Consider the following 16,412-nt stretch of genomic DNA (forward strand, 5'->3'; position numbering starts at 1 on the left):
GTGTCCCTACGCTACAAAAAAGGGGCAGTTTTTCTCTGAGGGAACATTTGGCAATGTCTGGAAATGTTCTTCTCTGTCACAACTGGGGAAGGGGTGCCTCTGGCATCTAGTGGGTAGAAGCCAGGGATGCCGTTAAACATTCAACAGTGGACAGGGCAGCTCCCACAAAGAGAGTGACCCCATTCCAAAGGCAAAAGTGTTGAGGTTGAGAAACCCAGCTATAAACCAAGATCACCTAAGCTGGTGTTTATAGATCCCAGGCTGCTTTCTGATCGAATCTTAGAAGAGTCTCTCAGGATGCACAGCTAATTTAAAATTCAATCTGAAAGGAGTGCCCGGGACAGAATATAGACTCCAGGTTGACTAATGACCCGAATGATAGGCTGTCCCAAAATATAGGCTTTAAGTTTCACTCAATTTGTTATTAACCGTCAGCAAGGTCCTTTTTGAATAAATTTAATGTATTTTTTCCATATTAGAAAGGGCAACCTTTAAGAGTTTAATATAACTTTTACTGCTTAAAAGTTATAGCTCTATTAGTTTACTGTCTGAAATTTATACTGAATACCTGCTTGATGAACAGCAATTCTGAGTTTTGCAGACCACAGTTTTGCATGAGGAACATGTGGACTTTCAGGGGAAATCAGCATTAAATACTTCACTTCCCGCAAGAGAATGCAACCAGGCACTACATCATTCTTGGCTTTTGACTATATGGTCCAAAATTGATTATTGGCTCATTGGCCCAAGCTGGACATATACCCCTACTTAAAACCAATGCTTAGAGAGTGATTGCTCCATAAGAGTTGGGATTAGTAGAAATGATCTGCGAATTAAACTCTGCACTAGGTTGAAATGGAGAGGCTCTACACCATCCTCATCCTCATTCCTACTCCCATTTCTTGTTTCTCACTACCTGATATTTTCCTTAAGGAGCAGGTGCATTTCTCCTTTGTATGTGTCTTAGGCCCCTTGGGCTGTAATAACAAAATACCACAGATGTACTGGCGTATAAACAACAGAAATTTATTTTTGACAGTTCGGGGGCCTGGGAGGTACAAGATCAAGTAGTCAACATGGCTGGGTGAGGGCCTTCTCCCTGGCTTGGAGCCGGGCTCTTTTCCCTGCATCCTCACTGGAACTCTTTTATGAGGCCCGAATCCCACCCCCAGGACTAAGCACCTGCTAATATGTCACCTTTGGCGATTACGTTTTCAATCTGTGAATCGGAGGAGGGAGGCACACACACTCAGACACAGCACTCAGTGAGTAGGGAAAACAAAGGGCATCCTTTATGTGATTTTTTTTTTTGACTTGAAACAAAGTTTGGTCTAAATAGATAACTGATCTTGTTAGTCAAGTACATCAGAAATAATTCCTTATATTAATTACACTATGATCAAATTTATTTTTGATTGATGTTCTTGAATCTTATTTGTTCATTAATTAATAAATAATTTACCTTGTCATGTACACTAGGAAGTAGTGTTACTAAAGCACGGTGTGTGGGAGATTCATTGCATGTTGTTTTTTTTCTTTGCTCTTGTTGCCTAGGGGTCATCAGTGATTTACAAATTCTCCGGCCTGAGATCACAATAGTCATGCTGTGTGGAACAAAGAGAGAGTAGACAGGTACGCCACTGCTGAGCGGGGATGGCTGAGCCCAACGCTGTACGACAGCAAGCATGGAGTCAGGGGAAGGTGGCAGGGAGGATGTTTGAAGTGGAGGAAAGAGCAAAGGTGCAGGCCCTGGGGCAGGATGAAGTTGATGAGTTCAAAGCGCTGGAGGAGGACTGCCGTTGCTGAAGATCAAGGAGCATCAGAGAGAAGGGTCAAGGTCACAGCAAGCGGTGCGCAGGGCCCTGATCATGGCGTGGATTTCATTCTAAGTGCTGTGGTGAAGAAGGAACACCTTTTTCTGAAGAGCCTGTTGCCCTTCACTTTATCGAGACCATGTCCTTGATAGGTTCTTCGGCTTGTGAGAAAGGATATAAACCCCGTTCTACTAATCTGGCACTGCATCAGAATTACTGGAGGAAGACAACAAAGTAAAATTCTCAGAGTTAGTTCAGTGTCTCAGGAGCAGAGCAGCCAGTTAGACACACAGCTGACAAAGGACTCACCCTTCCCGAGGTTTTGACCCTGAATTATCTCAGGCCCTGTCGAACTTGGTTATGCCCAGTGGGATCTTTCACAGTGGCTGTTACACGTTTAGTCTGCAGAGGAAAACCTTGACTCTTTGTTCCTGGGATGGAGGCTGTATCCCAGATGCTGCACAGTGTTTTTTGTAGTAAGCAGCCCAAGTTCAAATCTCATCTTTCCCTTACCAGCTAGGGACACTGAATAAGTCATTCTATATTTTATGCTACAGTTTTCTCATCTGTAAAGTGAGGATAAAAATACTTAACTCATTGGGCTGTTGGGAAAATAAGTGAATAAACACATCATTTAGGAGAGGTTCCTAGAACAGTGCCAGATACATAGTAATTAATGTCAGTTAGCTATTGTTATTATCATCACGATTGATGGGCACTGCCATTTCTCTCCATTGCCTAACAGTATGTTGGACCTTGGAGTTCACTTTCACACAAGCATTTATTTTAGGGACTGAATATCAGAGTTGAGTCTTCTTCTCAGCACTCCAAGATGCATCTTTTCAAATCTGAAGGAAGTTGCAGACTGACCCTAAGTTTTATTCTTAGAATAGCAACTACTTATTTAGCAAGGGCCTAGGAAATAGTCTCTTCTCTCCAATGAGACTTCAACTATTGGATGATAGGACACTTGTGCTGCAGTAGTATGCTTGGGGCTCCTCCCTCTCCTCTAACACTTCATATAGTGTGACAATAATGACAGGAGGACTACAGGTTCTAATCTACACTCTGTTCCCAGCTAGCTGTGTGACCTTGAGCAGCTGAGCACAATCACACAACTGGAGGGACCGGATTAAAAACCTCCGAAGCACATTGCAGCATTAACATTCTATAGTGTAGGGTGTATTTTCTCCAAGCTCTTGCTTTAGGCAGGACTTCAAAATACAGAGAGTGGAGACAGCATAATAAAAAACAAGAGAGATAAAAGTATAGGGGAAAAAACAAAAAGAAAGGAGAAGGTTATTAGGAAATAATAAGAACTAGAAGGTGAAGGTGAAGGTAAGCAGGTGCAATCAGAAAACTGGTTGATGCTTTAAATTATGAATCCACAGTATGCTAGGCCCTGGGGATATGACGATGGACAGGCCCTCAGAGAATTTACAGGAGATTGTGGAACATGTAAACAGACAGCCAGAAGGAGAACAAGGAAGCTAACAACATCTGGAGGATCAGGAAGGGGAGGATTCCCTAAAGAAGAGAGGTAGAGGCTGGGAGCAGAGCACTCAAGGTAGAGAAAACAGCCTTTACAAAGGCCCCGAGATAGGAGAGGGCTTGGTATCCTGAAGAACTGAGGGATTTCATGTGCCATTGCAACCAGCAAGAAAACAAAGCAAGAAAAGACAAGCCTATCTTCTAAGGACCAGCCAGTGGGTCGAGATGACAATTGTTCCATGTCCTCCCCTCCTGTGTCTGCTAAAATGTAGATGGCTTCATGTGGTTTGATCCTCTCCAGTTAACGATCGATCATCCTATAATAAGCAATAACACAAATCCCAGGCTGGTCATCCCCAGAGAATCCCTTCCAGGCCATCTGAGGGCAAAAGGGAATGTGGTGTTTTGACAGGGGGAAATTCCTTAGTAGAGAAGAGAGGCCTGGAGAGAATGTTAGCTATGCCTCCCTGCTTCCTCCTTGCCCTCCCTCCTGCTTTCAAAGTGTTCCCCCTTTTCCTCAGAGTCTACCTTCCTCCCTCATGAACAGCTTTCCCCATTTTCCCTTTTTCTTTTCCCCCCTTTTGGCCCAAATTATAGAACTGAAAATGTAAAACCTGCAGTTTTGGGTATGTTACCAAAGGAAACAGTTTTACTTAAAATCTTGTTTTTGCCAAAATATTTTCAAAGTAGCTGGAGAGCTGTCAAACCACAGTGGCTCTCAGCTGCGTTTCCTTCTAGCATTTCCCCAGGTTCTCCCAGCACAGCGCTCAGTAATTGGATATTATTTGAGGAGGAGGGGGAAAAATGCTGCGTGAGACAGTTAGTAGATTTAAGAATTATCCTCCGGGTGCTGAAGGCCAGGGATCCAGAGGTGCTCAGCTGCCAGACTGCAGGCCTGTGTGACTGAGTGGCATTCCTAGATGTAGCTTTCAGCGGGGAGACCTAGAGGAAACCTGCTGGCGACGACCAATATCTAGACTGTCATTCGCCGTCATTAGGTTATTTCCTGCTATCGTCATGTGACTTTGACTAAAAGAATCTACTCTGTTGGAAAATGAATTACTGAACGCAGCTTGAGATGACATGCATTTTTTCCCTTTGTACAGGTACTGACAGCCTTCTCCCATCCCTAATCATCTCTCCTAATTCTAGCCAGCCTTTGTGGGTTTCGTGTGCCAGGAGAACAATTTAACGGTGAGCACTCAGCTTTTATGCCCCCCTAACAACGTTCTTCCAAGACTTAAAGGAGGTACAAACTCATTATTTAAGGACTTCTAGAAGCAGAGCCAGTAGTTACCACGTCCCCTTAAGTCATCCAGAAACTGAAGTTCAGGAAAGTGACATGACTTCTCCAAGGTCATATAAGAAGTCAAACCTGTTTCTTCCTTATAATATGCTTCCAATCCATTGGATTTTAAAACAGAATTAAATGAAGGGAATTAACTTATAATAAAAATAATTTCAACAACTATATGGAAATTACAATCCTTATCGATTCAAATGATAATCACTCGTTGACAATAGATTGGTCCTTGGATTTAAATGCTACAACCTCCAATCTACTTTTACCAGATCTAGTATTCAGTAAGCCCTCACTTTATAGCATTGATAGGTTCAGAAACTTGAATGCTGTGTAATGAAACCACTTTTACCATAGGCTAAGATACAAATAAGAGTTCAGTTCCTATGGCATATTTCTGGTCACAAAGGCATCATCAAACTTCTAAATAAAGACTCAAACTGCTTCTCATATTAAATACTGAAGTAAATGTCAGCTACACATACATTTAAGGAAAATTAAAAACAAAATCACATGATTATTTTCCAACCCGCTTATTCCAGTTCATGGACTCGGGTGGTCAGAGCCTATACCAGCAGCTCAGGGTGCAAGATGGGCCCAACTCTGGACAGGATGCCCTTGCATTGCAGGGCACATCACACACCCCCACAGTCCCTCAGACTGGGGCAATTTAAACACGCCATTCACCTCACATGCGCACCTTTGGGATGTGGGAGAAACCGGAGCCCCAGGAGAAAACCCACGCACATGAGGAGAATGTGCAAACTCCACACAGACAGTGGTCCTAGCCAAGAATCATTTTTTTTCATCTTCTCAATATCATAATGAAATGATGTTGCACAAAATGATTTTTCAAGGACTTGCTGTGTGTCACTCAGTTCCTGGCAGGTAACAGATGGCCTGCTTAGAAGCAGTAATACAAAGGTGTTAACTGAGTGGACAGGGTCAAGGGAACCAAGCACAGGTGGTAAAGCACCCAGGACTGGTAAAAGCGAGAAGCAGGTGTCACTCCATCACTCCTAGCCTAGAGGGACAGAGGAGGGACCAGGGACCAGAGCCCAGTGTGATCTCTCACCATAGGAGATGTGCCCCTGACATGAGCCACGAAGGGAAAATAAACCCAGCCCCTGACCTTGTTTTTCTCTCCTCTCTGATCTCCTGCAAGTGCCTCCCATTGGCCAAAACCAATGACAAGCCAGAGAAGAGAGAAGTCTGGGTGAGGCTGTCTGGAGTGCTTGGGTCTCTTCTCTTCTCTTTACAAACCATCTTTATGCTGTTCACAGCCAGGTTTTTATTTCCAGTCCTGGATTTCTTGAATTTCCATTCAATGAATTGGGTTGCAGTTTCCTACTAGGAAGTCAAAACTGTTTTGAGTACCTAATCTGCCCTCAAGTTTTGCTCCTCCCATAACCTTCCCCATTTCAGGTGTTACCTATTCCTACCAGTCGCAGATCAAAAGTCTTAGAAATATCCCTGACTCCTCTTTTTACCTCACGACCAGCATCCTCTCCCTCAGCAAATCTTACTGACGCTCCTATCTCACTGTTTTAATACTCACCACAACCTGAGTCCTGATCAGTGTCCGCCTGGAATATTACACAGATATGCTGCTTCTGCTCCTACCCCTTTAAGATTTAATCTCAACACAGAAACTGAAGTGATCCCTTGAGAAACCTAAGTTAGATTACATGAGACTTCTAATCAGATTGTCTCATAGCATCCCACTTCACTCAAACCAGAAGAGGTCAAATCCTCACCATAGCCTATAAGATCCTATATAATATAATGTGTATTCTATCTTAGGACCTATAAGATCTGTACATCCATCCTCTTTGCACTCTGGCATGGTGTCCTACCACCTCCCTCCCCTTTATCCATTCTGCTAATACTAAGCTCCTTACCGTGCCAGAAACCAACCAGTACACTTTCAGCTCTAGACGGTGTTTGCACTTGCTGTTGTTTGCTGGGTACACTCATCCACCAAATAGCTGCATGGCTCAGTCCCACATGTCCCTTACATTTTGTTCAAATGTCACTTTCTCAGTGATGCCATCCACAGCCACCTCTTGTGACAATGCAGTCCCTCCTGCCCCTAGCATTCTCAACCCACTGCCTTGTTTCCTTTTTCTCCATAGTGCTTATGACTGTGTGACACATTGCATATTTTCCTCTTTTTTGGATTTGTTGTCTCTCTGTCTCCTGCTGGTGCCTCCATCCCCACTGTAATGAAAAACCTATGAGCCTGACATGCTCACAAGACTACGAAGAGACAGGAGCAATGCCCAAAGGTTTCACTGTAGGAAAGAAATGTACTTTGTGTCATCTGCACAGCACCTGACCAAACTGGACAGCAGCACTCGGTACCAGGATGCCTAAGTGACCCCTGTCTTGAATAAGAAGAGTTTTATACCAAGAGAGGCCTAGTAACAAGGCATTTAACTTTCAAATCAAGGCAACATTTGATATTTTTATTTTTTATTTTTGGAAACAAATTAAAGGGATTGTAGATACCTCTATGGAAATTGGGAGAACCCAGAGAGATGTCTTTCATAAGAATATTATCAGTTGATTATCTGAAATCACCTAGGATCAGAGTTTACCCTGAGAACAAACTATATATTATAGCACTGCTGAAGTCTGAGCCAGGGTCACAGGTTAGAGTTCAAGACCTGTGGGACATGAGAAAGGCTTCATAGCTGTTGAGCCATGGAAGACTTCTGTATGTTCTATTATAGCTAGTCCTGGCAAACGTCCAGTCAAAGTGTCTGGCTATACTTTCCAGCTTCATTTTTTAAGATTTTAATATATAAGATCCTAAAAAGTAGCAAAGTATACAATGCACATAACCTGGAGATCGAAACCAGAAAAACAATAAAGTTGTTGAAAAATATTTGACATTTTCCTCCTTACTCTGTTGAAGAAATATCTGTAAGTTGATATTTGCTGAATGAGCAGAGAAAGCTTTATCCAATTTTAGCAGAATGAAAAACCTGAAAAGAAAGAAATTACTGTTGAGGGTTTTCCTTGTATGAAGAATAAAATAGGCATTGGGCAAGTAGTATGATTTCAGGAGCACAAAAGGCCCCAAAGTGAAAAGAAATTCTTCCTATAAACATGCTGATACCCAAAGTTCTACATTCTATAAGCTATTTTACTTAAGGATTTAGTCCTGATTAAATGCAAATATCCCCTGGGTGAGGTCCCTCCCTAGTTATTTATTCCTCAGAGTCAGAAAAGAATGTGAGGGCAGTTTTGCCATGAGGTAGAAGGTTGATTATGGGGGTCTTGAGAAACCTGTGACTCAGGAAGCGAAGCATTAAGAGGCTCAGACAACAAATTGCCCCTACCTCATACTTTCACCTGGTCAGTCTCACTACGTCTGTTTTAAAGATTCCTCATCTCCAAGATGAAGTGTGTTTCTGGGTTAGTTGTCATTTCAGAGACCCAGGTCAGCTTTCATGTATTTGGACATGGTGGTGGGAATGGGCAGGGGAGTGGAGCCTATCAGATGTGTGAATCACACAGTTCTCCCTTTACTCCCTATCTGACCCCCATACCTCACATTGTGTCTTTATAATGAATCCAACACAACCATTAGCTGATGACACCATTAGCAAATTTAGTTGATAGTAGTGACTATAATCCAGTCAGTACCTTCAATACATCTATGGATTTCAATTACTCGGCTACTTTTTTCTTTTTTAAAATTGTATTTTATTGATTATGCTATTATAGTTGTCCCAATTTTCCCCCTTTGTCCCCCTCCACGAAGCATCCCCCACTCCCTCAGGGAGTCCCCACACCATTGTTCATGGCCATGGGTCATGTGTGTAAGTTCTCTGGCTACTCCATTTCCTATACTGTACTTTATATCCCCATGGCTATTCTGTAACTGCCTATTTGTAGTTCTGAATCCCCCCCACCTCTTCATCCATTCCCCCACACCCGCCTCCCATTTGGCAACCATCACAATGCTCTCCATATCCATCACTCTGTCTCTGTTCTTCTTGTTTGCTTACTTTGTTTTTTAGATTCAATTGTTGATAGGTATGCATTTATTGCCATTTTATTGTTCATAGTTTTGATCATCTTCTTTTTCCTAAATAAGTCCCTTTAACATTTCATATAATAATGGTTTGGTGATGATGAGCTCGTTTAGTTTTTTCTTGTCTGGGAAGCTCTTTATCTGCCCTTCCATTCTAATGATAGCTTTGCTGGGTAGAGCTACCTTGGCTCTAGGTCCCTGCTTTTATCCCATGACTTTGAATACTTCTTGCCAGTTCCTTCTAGCCTGCAAAGTTTCTTTTGAGAAATCAGCTGACAGTCTTATGGGAACTCCCCTATAGGTAACTAACTTCTTTTCTATTGCTGCTTTTAAGATTCCCTCTTTATCTTCAACTTTGGCATTTTAATTATAATGTGACTTGGAGTGAGCCTCTTTGTATACATCTTGTTTGGGACTTTCTGTGTTTCCTGGACTTGCATTTTTATCTCTTTCACCAAGTTAGGGAATTTCTCTTTCATTATTTTTTTCACATAGCTTTCCAAGTTCCTGCTCTTTCTCTTCTCCTTCTGGCACACATATGATACAAATATTGGATTGCTTGAAGTTGTCCCAGAGGCTGCTTACACTATCCTTGTTTTTTTTGTATTCTTTCTTCTTGTTGTTGTTCTAATTGGTTGTTTTTCTCTTCTTTATGTTCCAAATCATTGATTTGATTCTTGGCTTCAGCCACTGTACTGTTGTTTCCCTGTAAATTGTTCTTTATTTCAATTAGTGTATCCTTCATTTCTGACTTGATTTTTTTCATGCTGCTAAATTCATCACTAAGTTCCCTGAGCATCCTTATAGCCAGTGTTTTGAACTCTGCCATCTGACATATTGCTTATTTCCATTTTGTTTACTCATTTTTCTGGAGTTTTGATCTGTTCTTTCATTTGAGCCATGTTTCTTTGTCTCCTCGTTCTGCCAGCTTCTCTGTATTTGTTTCTATGTATTAGTTAGAGCTACTTTGACTCTGTGCCTTGGTAGTGTGGTCTAATGTAGTAGGTGTCCTGTATGGTCCAGTGGCACAGCCTACCCTATCACCTAAGCTGGGTATTCAAGGTACACCCTCTGTGTGGGCTGAGTTCATTCTCCTTTTGCAATTGAGCCTTGATTGCTGTTGGCAGGTCAATGGAGGGATTTACCCAGGCCAGTCAGCTCTAAGAACTACTCAGCTTTTTTTGAATTACCCAAGTTCCCACACTGGAGTATAGCTTATGTTAAGATGTGTATTCACTCTGCTCATCTTCATGGCAGTTCTCCCACAAGAAACACTGAATTTTTTTTTTATCACCACCAGATATTGAACTAGACTAAAGGACTTATGAGGAAGCATGAGAGCATAAGTGTAGGGTTATAAAAGCTTTCTTCTCCAAACCTAAACTACTAATGAAAATAAGTAAAATAAACAAAAAAAAATAGTACTCTAACAAGAAAAATCATGCAATCAAGAATTTTAAATTATAAAAAGTATCTTTGGATAATGAAAATTTTGAGAATAATGTAAGATATCCCAACTCTTCACCTTCCCCTCCTAAATATAACACACACAAACAGAGAGAGAGGAGGAGAGAGGGAGGGAGGGAGGAGAAGAGAGAGAGAACAAGTAGAAGTGGTACTGTGGGGAAGGCACTGTTTGGACAACATCCTTAAAAGCTTCATGACAGCCCAGGGGAGAGGACTGAAGGGTAGGTGAATGAGAAACTGAAAGAACTAAACAGAATCACAGCTTTGCTTTTTCTGGCGTAGGGGAATGAGAAAAATACCTCAGGAAGAATTATACAGAACTGATTGTCCATAATAAATAAAAGTTTGGCAAAATGAAAAAGGACAATACCACTCATTAAATCACTGGACACTGTCCCATGGTAGCTAAAAAAGCATCATCACATTGATGGTTGGAAGAATCTATAAATTTTGATTATTTTTCCAATATAACTCCAATTGGGAGGGAAGCAGAAGAAATGGCTGGGGAATGGTGAGTTAAGTAGTGGTTATTTTCATATAGCCAGAGACTTCGTGGATTTAAAGTGGTGGAATCATCCTAAAATAAGGAAACAATCCAGCACCTTCATGGATCTGGGGGTGCTGCACAAATAGAATAAAATCTGTAAAAAATGTTAACATTTCCAAGATGTTAAACAAACTTCCAAATGAAGAGAATAAAGACAAAAATCTGTGAATACAATCAGTGCATGCTTCCACCTCTCTTCTCTCACCCGCATCATACCTCTGACCTCCTCCAGGGAACTAAAGATCCAAACAGAATTCAGCCAAAGGTTCAGGGAGATTTAAAGATCAGATAAAGTAGAAGGTTGGCACAGAGAAAACACTTGGATATTTGGAAATAGAGATGGAGAAGTGGAAAAGGTGGTGAAACTATACTGAAACAATGCAGAAAAACAAGATAAAATTAAATAATGAGAAAACAAATAAAATATAAACATATTTTGCACCCATAATAATAATACATTCTGGGTGAAGATAATACTAATTAAAAAATTTTTATGAATTAAGTCAAATTAAAAATGCAATTTTCAAAAGAAGAAATCGATGGTGAAATAACAAAATAAGGTTAAAATGTGACTAGTGAATGAAATTTAGGCAAAATAAAACTATTTCAGAAACAATTATTTATAAACAATAGTTAATAAATGAACATAGCAAAGACCAAGTTGATAAAAAGCTCTAGAAAATGTTACAGAATGTGGGCCCTGGCTGGTGTGGCGCAGTGGATTGAGCACCAGCCTGTGAATCAAAGGGTCACTGGTTTGATGCCCAGTCAGGGAACATGCCTGGGTTGTAGGCCAGGTCCCCAGTAGGGGGCGCATGAGAGGCAACCACACATTGATGTTTCTCTCCCTCTTTCTCCCTTCCTTTCCCTCTCTCTAAAAATAAATAAATAAAATCTTTAAAAAGAAGAAAATATTACAGAATGCAGCTAGAATAGACAAAATAGTAAGAGGAAGTGAAAGAAGCTATGATGAATAGGCAACAGAGAACAATAATATGAATAAATTGGTAATCTTCAGGTAATATACAGAAGTGACAGAACAGAAGAAATTTCAAAGATAAAATGAAATAATTGAGTTTTCCAAATGTAAGACTAGTATATTATTCTAGAATAACTTGATACAAAATAATCAATACTGGGATATATTATATTGAAAATATCTGACTTAAAGGGTAAAAAAAGAATAAAATTTCCGGTTTCATCTCCAACAGAGTTTGGAAGTTGTCACTCCTGGTCTTACAACAAGAAAAAAAAGTTGAACACACTGCAAGTCAATGACTCTCCTTGGACCCATTAGAGAATGAGGTCACAGGGCAAACTGCCACCCCACATTCTGCAGTGACAGGCAAACAGGACCACCCTGAGCTCAGGCTGCCTGGAGCAGACACCGCTGAGTTTATGAGCTAGGAGCAACGCTCAGATGGTAATTTTGATGACTTGCTCGATGCTGAGTGTGCACTAGCATGAGTGAGAGAGTCCTGGGGGCCGCCGTCTGAGGGACACTGACTCTCTCTTGGCTTTTACCTCCAGGAGCTCCACCAAGTTCCCATTGTGAAAAGCCCCTAGTTCTCCCGCAAGGGAAAGTGAACAGTAATTCTTTAAAACACACTCAGAGCATTCTCCATATCAAAGGCCCATTCTCAAAGTTTCTTTCTCCCTTTGCCCCCCTCCACCCCGCACCCCCACACTGCCTCCAGCCATCCCTCCTCCTTTGTTCGTGTCCATGGGTCATGCATACATGTCCTTTGGCTTCTCCATTTTGTATACTTGCTCTTAACATCCCCCTGCCTATTCTGTAACTGCCTATTTGTACTTCTTAATCCCCTCACCTTTTATCCCATTCCCCTAGGTCCCGCTCCCCACCGGCCACCGTCCCAATGATCTCCATATCGATGATTCTGTTTCTGTTCTGCTTGTTTGCTTAGTTTGTTTTTTAAATCCAATTGTTGATAGTTATGCATTTATTGCCATTTTAATGTTCACAGTTTTGATCTTCTTTTCTTAGATAAGTCCTTTTAACATTTCATATAATATTGGCTTGGTGATGATGAACTCCTTTAACTTGGCCTTATCTGGGAAGCACTTTATCTGCCCTTCCATTCTAAATGATAGCTTTGCTGGATAGAGTAATCCAGCAAAGAGTAAAAAGTATCATTTAGCTATCATTTAGTAATACAAGTCCTTGCTTTTCATCATTCTGAATACTTCTTGCCAGTCCCTTCTAGCCTGCAAGGTTTCTTTTGAGAAATCAGCTGACAGTCTTATGGGAACTCCTTTATAGGTAATTACCTGCTGTAATAGCATAATCAATAAAAAAAAACGAGGAAAAATAACAGAGCAAATTAAATTTGGCAAGCTGACTAGATAAGGCAAGCTGATGATTATAAGTGTATGAGATTTATTATTCTTAACACTTTTTTGTATGCTTTCAATAAATTTTTCATAATGGAAAAACAGACTAAGAGCGCCTTACTGATCCCTCCTGGGGGAAGGGCAATTACTCAGCTCCAGCACCCTTTAGACTTTTTGTCACAAATAAGAAGGGAAAGAGCTAAGAAACACCAGTGAAGGTTCCAGCCCAGGGACTCAGGCCTACAAAGACAGATTTAATCCCGCTGTTACACAGCACTAGACCTACACGCCCACCTCCAGATTACTACACATCCACCTGACACGTCTCCCGTGGATTACAGATGCAAGAGCTTCAAGGCAGAGACCTTATCTAAAAAGGGGTTCTAAGGGAAACTCAAAGGCAATGGAGAAGGGGGAGGAACAGAAGCAAGGGCACCAGAAGAGTTCAACTTCATCATGTAGGTGTGTCCAGTCACCCACTGCATAATCGTGTTTCAGTGACTACGAACCGCATACACAGCAGCGGTTCCACCACATTATATGGGGCTGAAAAATTCTTATCACTAGTGACACGGTAGCTGCCGTAAGGTTGTGGCACAAGGCATTGCTCATGTGTCTGTGGTGATGTTGGCGTAAACAAACCTACTGCGGTACGGTTGTATAAAAGGACAGCACACGCAATTATGGAAGGCACATAATACTTGATGATGATGCTAAGTATGTTACTGGTAGTGTATTTACCATACCATCCTTTTATTGCTATTTCAGAGAGTACTCTTTCTATTTAACGTTTGCCGTAAAGCAGTGTGCTGTGTTACTCTGGCAACAGCCTCCTACCTCTCGTGTTTATCGCAACTCCTGACTGCATCATTTTCTCTTGTGCTTGCTTGAATGTCGTGTTGCTTTGCTCATCAGGGCCCCTAAGCATTAGCACAATGACGAAATCATCTAACAATGCGTGTCTCAGAAGATATGCTTGTTGGTGATACCTTATGAAACGATGCCTCACTACATAACACAAAAAATAGAGAGAGAGTTTGGTACCATCCACAATTTCAGCCATCCACCTGGGTCTGGGAATGTACACCTCACAGACAGGGGGAACTACTGTAAGTTTATAAAGATATAAACAACATTATCAACAAGCTTGACGTATTTCATACTTATAGACACGCTATGGAATGACATAATAATTTCGTGTTTGTGTACATCCCAACAAATTTTAAAGATTGAAATCAGACAAAATATAGTCTCTGACTACAGCAAGATTTACGTAGAAATCAGTAATGGAAAGTTATCAGGAAAGAGAGCATTTTGGAAGAATCAGCATAGTTGTAAGGCTCTTGGTTTAGAGAAAACATTCCTACTAAAACGTGAGGCAGGAGAAAAGGTAATAACATCAATTCAAGAGGATTTAAAATTGTTTTGTGCAGTTCATAATGTTCCCGATCAGGTAGCGTGTAATGTTTTCCTGCATAGTTTTATTCATACTTTCCCATTGAATAAATGGAAACGCTCTGCAACTTCAGGCACAGATACATGTGCTACAAGTTGTACGTCTCATATCTGGTACTTTGAAGTACGTTAGAATTGCAGGAAAGCAGAGCCCCATTCCAACGCTAGTTGGTAGGATGTGAGGATCTGGACTCCCAAGCGTATTTGTCACTGAAATTTTAGAAAACCTTAAGACTTACAGATGCAGTGACTGATTTCGTAATGGTGAGATTTTAGGCATCTCAAATAAAAAAGCAAGAAGGGAGGGAAAACATTTCTATTTGTACTCTCCAGTAACCCTAAAAATATTTTTCCCACTTAAAGTTGTTAGTGAAATTCTGTAAGACTCTTCTTTTTGAGAACAATTTCCTGTTTTGATCAACTCTCTTTAACATCCTATCTCCTTTACTGTTCTCCTTCACATCACCCCCATTTGCTTTCTCCCCTCTTTTCATCTGCAGACTTTGCATTATGTAGTATGTCATCAAAAGAGCTGATGATAACTTCTCTCTCCCTGTTGTGCTGTACATAACAATAACTAGTTTATGTGTCTGGAGTCGGCATCGGACAGTGAGTATCAGACAACAAAACCAATGAAGTTTAGGCACTAGATTTGAAAGCAATTAAAGGAACTGTATTTTTCTCTTTTGCCTTTCCCCCCACTTTGGTCTGTATGATTATTTGTTTTAAAGGACATGTCTGAATGAATTTGCTTAAATAAACTACTAATCTATGTTCTTAGGTAGCACAAGAAATATTAGAAATGGAAAAAGAGACTGGCAAAAAGTCTGGACAAACAGAAATCCATTAAATTGAATATAAATTCCTGGGGTCTGAAGAAAATATCTGTGGATATTAGAAGTGGGTGTATTTATCCTAAGTACCAGTGATTTAACCTGAGTCCAGGTATTAAAGATTCTAACAATCTATAGCATATAATTTGTCTTCAAAATCTATCAGATGACTTTAGGGTCTGAACAAACCCCAAATGAATAGAGAACCTCATCTTTCATTCATTGATTTTAAGTTCCCTTCTTCTCTGACTTGTGAAATTTCATATTCTAAAAATATTAATATAAACAACTAAAATTCCAGATTACTACTGAACAGAAAAACAGGCATGGAAATTTGCAGGCCATTAGTCCTTGGCAGTCTGGATACTGACTGAACCCTGAGCTCCCAGTTAAATAAGGCCTAAGATTTCATTTGATTAAGGGCACATATCCTTCAAACATCAAACGCGTGGGCCATCTGTACCTTACACTGGCATGCTCATTGATGGTTTTCTCAAGTTTTTAAGACTTCGTTTTTGGTTTGTTTGTTTTATAAATTTTAGATCTACAATAAAATTGAAAGGGAGGTCCAGAGATTTCCTATATAACACACAGTATTACTCACTGGACTGGTACATTTATTTATTTTTTAACCAAGACATCGGACACATCATAATCACCCCAAGTTTACCTTAGTTTACTAGTTGACCTAGTTTACCTTAGGGTTCACGCTTGGTGGTGTACATTCCATGTATTTGGACAAATGCATAATGAATGACAAATACTCATCATTATAATATCATGCGGAGTATTTTCACTGCCCTGACAACCCTCTGTGCTCAGCCTGTCCGTCTCCCCCACTCCCAGCCCCTGGCAACCACTGCTCTTCTTACTGTCTCTATAGTTTTGCCTTTTCCGGAATGTCATGTACTTGGGATCATAGTGCCTGTAGCCTTTTCAGATTGGCTTTCACTTTAGCACTATGCATTCAAGTTTTTTCATGCCTTTTCATGGTTTGATAGGTCCTGTCTTTTCAGCTCTGAATAATACCCATGGTCTGGCTGTAGCACAGCGTATCTGTCCATTCACCTACTGCAGGGCATCTTGGTTGTTTCCCAGTTTTGGCGAT

General features: G+C 40.8%; 1 long non-coding RNA gene across 4 annotated transcripts in view; it reads right to left on the bottom strand.

Moving 5' to 3' along the window:
• The window catches only part of LOC139440383 (uncharacterized), a 238,925-nt gene that overhangs the window by 91,844 nt on the left and 130,669 nt on the right, over positions 1–16,412 (bottom strand). For 2 of the 4 annotated variants that reach the window (XR_011650601.1, XR_011650603.1), the window contains one exon: positions 7,516–7,595. The exons of the other annotated variants lie outside the window; for them this stretch is intronic. This is a non-coding gene — a long non-coding RNA (uncharacterized lncRNA). The remainder of the gene's footprint in view (positions 1–7,515; positions 7,596–16,412) is intronic. 4 annotated transcript variants of the gene reach the window in all.

Source organism: Desmodus rotundus, chromosome 1, assembly GCF_022682495.2.
Source record: "Desmodus rotundus isolate HL8 chromosome 1, HLdesRot8A.1, whole genome shotgun sequence".
NCBI classification, from domain to species: Eukaryota; Metazoa; Chordata; class Mammalia; order Chiroptera; family Phyllostomidae; genus Desmodus; species Desmodus rotundus.